The following is a 5,535-nucleotide window of genomic DNA, read 5'->3' as shown; positions in this document are numbered from 1 at the left end:
ACTGTTATTGTTTTGCATTCCCTGTCATTATAGCCCCCCAAAGAGGAGTAGTACAGTGTAATGATGTATGAGACAAAGGATTTTTCATAGGCTAAACCAGTAGTTCTCAAATGAGGGTATGGTGTTTCCGCCCGGACAAAAAAGGGAGGTACTTGAAGGTATGCCAAGGGGTACCTGAGATTTTAAATATTTTAAAATGCAGACAATAAAAATAAACACAGTACGGACGTTAAAAGTTAAAAGATTAAAAGATTTAGCTGAAAGATAAGGAGAAACGTGAATAAAAACATTCCTTTGTTTTGGAGAGTATCACGCACAGCAGGAGGTCAGAGTGCAAGCATGACAGCTTGCTCGCGCCTACTGATAGACAAATGATAGTTTAAATTAACTTATAGATAATCTTTAAGTGAATTAAAAGGGTACTTAAATACACATGAAGTAGTACGTATAATCTTTGAATTAAGGTTATTGATTAGCAATTAATGGGATAGTTAAGACTGTAATTTAAAAAAAACAAAAAACGTGATATGCAAAATTGAACTAACCGAGAGGATATGAAAACGATAGGTGTACATGTTTGGAGTTCCAAATTCTGGAGGAAAAAACCTCAACAAAACGTAAAACCATACAGACGGACTTGGGTGGTAGCCACGGTTGTGCTAGGTCAAGCGAGGGTGAAAAGGATGTGCAGCCGGGGGACTGCCAGCTTCTCTGAACAAGACAAGCTCCAAGGTGTAGCCAGAACATGCTCACAAAAAATACAGGTGTGACAGCAGGACGAACAGCAGGATACAAACAGACCCCTGCTGGACATAAGTGTCAACGGACAATGTTCAACACAATCTTTGAAGCATTCCTTTGTGGTCAACCTGCACACACCTTGAAATGACCTGCTTACGAACTGTGCCCTGACAATTCAATACTGCACAGAAGGAACTTCCTGATGTTGCCTGACAGCACGACATCAGCTGACAACTACTGGGGACGCCTCCCAGGAACAAATGGAAGACGGGGACTGCTCCAACTGTCATAGCACTGGCTGACTGAGGTGCGTCCGTGTGTCCTGCCACCCAAACCGCCAAAGTGTATGATCACCAATTAGACGACTCATAATAGGAGCCTTTTGACTCTTATATATGGTGGGACTCAAGGTATGGCCGCTCATGTGAACTATCCTTAAAACAATTAGAATGGTATAAGATGGACAACTAATGACCCACATTGTTCCCTCTGCCCTGCCTACGAAACCAAAATTTTTTTAGGTCAAATGATAAAACAGGGCGTAGCTGCCGCTGATTGAACCGATACGCAAATCAATTATTTCGGTTGTCTGTTAAAAACATAGCTATTGGTTGCAATTTGGACATTTCTGCTGTAGGCTACAAAGAGTGACAAAGGGGGGAGGAATTATGATTTATGAAAGGGAAAACATTAAAAGTAGATCAATTTGAGTATGTTGAAATTAAAATCACATTTTCCTCAGAAATGTATTTCAAGGTAATTGTAGTATACCGACCGACCACAGCTAAAGACATTTTTCTTGATTCATTTTCAGACATCCTCAAACAGCATAGTATGACAGAAGTAACGTCATGGAGGACGTTAATCTGGACTGGTTAAATAAGACGCGTAGAAAGAAACTTAAGGATATTATAAACGGCTTCTACATGATACAAATGATAAGCAGCCCTATACTAGAATTACAATTGGATGACAAAAATTAAAGAGAACATCTGTAAATACACGAATACAAAACCAGAAAGAAGAGTGCTAAAATAAAAATACCATTGGATTAATAAAACAGTTTGGATTCTAATAAAGACATGAGGACTCAGCTCTCATAAGAGAAATTATAACAGGTCTAAATACAGATCGTAGGATTTAAAAGTTTTGAGGAACAAATTTACAATGTTTATGCGGAAGTCTAAGGCTGACTTTCACTTAGAATTAATCAAAGCTGCAAAAGGGAACATTAGAAAGTTATGGAAAACCAGATACAAACTTACGGAAAGAGAGCAAACAAGAAACGACACTATAACATTAAATATCAATGGTGCTACTATCGCAGACAGTCTGGACATAAGTAATAATTTTAATGAATATTTCATCCAGTCTGTACAAACCCTGAATAAAAATCCCTCAAAATCAGTGCAAATAATTGTCATTTATTCAGGATGGACTCATTTTAGAAGTAACAAATGAAACAAAGTTAAACAAAATCTTCACTGCATTATCAGACTCACGATCTAGATATATATATATATATATGGGTTGGACACTATCTTCCTAAAAACATATAAGGATTGTATTATTGCTCGTATAACAACGATTGATAAATAAATCAATAACGGAAAACACTTTCCCTACCACGTCGAGAAACTGCTACTATGATTAAATCCATAAAGCAGGAAATAAAGAAGACCAGAACATGTACAGACCAATTAGCCTTCTCCACGTTATAACAAAAGGAATAGAAAATTAGAAATTAAAAAGTGGCTTTGGAGCAATCAAGGCTGCTCAGACGGTCACTAAGAGGGGCATTATGTTGACACATCAATTTAATGAGTATTATATTTATCTATGAGAGCATTTTTGTTGTAAATTGTGAGGTATGGCTGTTAAAATCTTGGTTGTTGTTATGAATGATGACAGATGTGAACAAGAGCATGTATGGTCTTTGTGTGATGATGTAAATAAGGTGTGCTTGTATTGTATGGTAAGTATGTGTCCATGAAGGGGCATTTGGTGACTTTTCTTATAATTGAATACATGCTACAGTATGATTATTTTTGATTAATTATTGATTATTATGAATGTATATATTTATTATGATTAATTAGTGTCATAATTTTAGTGCTTGATTTGTGGATCCCTTTAATTTAGGTAGCCAGGGACTACAGATGGAAAGTAGCTATTTAGATATAATCTGGTACAGAACACATCTGTTTCTGAACTTAATGTTTCTGTGCATTGTCCCATCATAGATAGACTAAATTAAATACAACTATTTAGTGAATTATTGAGGCCACAATAATTCACTAGGTGTTGTGAAATATCAAAGTACTATTGCAAAAGCGAACATTGACCTCAAACATGACCTGTCCTCCGCCTCTGTTCTTGCTGCACTTGACTATCAGCTGTCTTTTCTTTTTCTTGGATGTTTCTGAAACTACTAATACTACTACTACTACTACTATTACTATTACTACGACTAACACTGTCCCTGTGAGAGGGACAGAGGGGGGAGGTGAGTTTGGATTGGGTCAAGTTTGAGCGGGTTGAGGTTTTATTTAATGGATATGATCAATCCGGTACAAGGATAAAGGAACGTAATGATTTAGATTGACAATTGCAGTGGTTGGCGAAAGCAACCCCAACCTCAAAGGAGGGTGCCAATTCAGTAATTAAATGTTTTGTGAATGATCTAATATCCCGACATGGTTTCCCCAAAAAGATTAGGTCAAACAACGGCACCTATTTTAAGAAAACAGGTTATCATTTTCAGTCACAAGATCAGCACTTCTCAGGACCAGCAGCTTCCTAGGAAGGTGGAAAGACCATGAGACCAAAATGGTAAGTTTGCAAAATGTAGAATATTGTGTGCCAGTTCCTCTATGCAGATTTGAGGATGAAAGCAGCCACTCCAGATTCCCTTGCACTCGCTAAGAGGGGCACGGTCAAAGCCGATCCAGGACCAACACCCGATACCTGACTGGAAGGAACCGAGAGGAGAGACAACACCTTGCCAGCGATGACGAGAACAACTAACGTTGCCAGCCAATATGTGTCCACCGGGACTCCAGCAGCTGTGGAAAGAAGTGTCGGGAGTGCCGAAGCAGCGAGGAGGCGTTGAAGCAAGCCGAGGGCCTGGACCAAAGCCCCAACGCCCCATACTTTGCCCCGCCTTCCCCAAAGCCCCATACTTTTCCCCAATTTCGGCCAGCACGGACATGCCATTAAACAGTCTGCCCAATGGACTGAACCACACCCCAAGAACAGACAGAGACAGACTGTTTGAGTGGATCTCTTTCTTCACCAAGGCAGCCAAAAGCCCAACGAGGTGTCGGCAGGCCACCAGCCTGAGGCACCACCGAGCCATCTATACGAGCACTAATCGAACATGGACTCATACGAAATTCAGTTGTGTGTACAAAATCAATTGGTAACTACATTCATTGCAAATGCCGGGAAAAATAATAATGCAACAGCCTACAGTCATAAGTCTATATTAATTCTAAACCAGATCTTGTTTGATTCATTATTAATGTGAAAATACATCTTGAATAAGCATATATATATTCATCTAATTATGTTCATGATCAAAGTATTTTGGTATTACGTTACTAACTCAAAGGGTAGGCCACTAATTGTGTTCTGTGAGATGGTTTTACTGCAGGCTGGTAACAGCGATCGCTCTGAAGGAGGGTCATAGACGGAATTTTTGCCTCGTATAAAAACATTGAGGTTTTTGCCTCTATCTGCGGTAGAGATTTAATTTAGTGGTCTATATCAGAAATTGTTTTGGTCCAGGGTCTTAAGACCCTGGAAGGCGGGTATGTAGTAGAATTTCTGACCTTTGACCTATAGTTCATGTCTGTCAAAAATGTATGCTCATTTTGATTTCTCTTCCTCTTCTGTGGGACAAAAGTGAACCTTAAGTCGTGCCAACCTGTCTAACTGAATGTGTTGACTGTCTAAAAGATTCGAGTTGTTATGGAACAGATAGGGAAAACAAAACAAGACATTGACGCACTAACAAGAGAGATAAGAAAGGGATAAAGTCAAACGAAGAGAGTGTTTTGGGCACCATCTTCTTTTTCATGGTGACGGGCGCGCCCGGGGGGGAAACTTTCTGTGTGCTAGACAACTCAACCCAACCATTGTACCATTTGATTATGAGTAAAATAAAACTCTTGTGTTAAATCTACTTTGGTTCTCATTGACAACCTGGACTTTCCACTACAAAAGCATGTAAACAAACAGCTTGGGCTTTGAGAGGTTAATAAATCATGTTATTTTCGAATACCTTTGTAACTGATAACTGTAGTTCAGCCGGGATATGCTCATTTCAAAATTAGATTTACAGCCCCAAAATATTGTTATTGTTTTCATTTCAATACCCCGCCCTCTACCATTTGACCAATTAGAAAGTCTGTGAGTGTGTCACATCCAGGTTGCCTGGGACTTTGCGATGCCAAAGACATAAAGGTGCAGCAAAAGGTGACGTGTGAGTGGGAGTAAGAGCACCATTAGAGACTTCGTCGAGCTACTGCCACTGGTATAGTTACTAAACATGTCAGACCTTAGTAAATCTAAAAGGCGTCGTTACAATTCTCAACTTATTCATGACAATGCCAGGAACAAAACAAGGATTTGTATTGAGGATGCCTTTGAAAGATGGAGATGATTGAAGGTGGAGAAGATTTTTTCATCTGACGAAAAACTTGCTAATTTCCTCCTTGATACTTTTGATAATGGAAATGGACATTTCGTATGTAAACTATATTGTTCAATATAGTCTTTGACCTTGTCTAA

This window comes from Entelurus aequoreus, linkage group LG03, assembly GCF_033978785.1.
Source record: "Entelurus aequoreus isolate RoL-2023_Sb linkage group LG03, RoL_Eaeq_v1.1, whole genome shotgun sequence".
Classification (NCBI taxonomy): domain Eukaryota; kingdom Metazoa; phylum Chordata; class Actinopteri; order Syngnathiformes; family Syngnathidae; genus Entelurus; species Entelurus aequoreus.
This window is presented reverse-complemented; position numbering follows the sequence as displayed.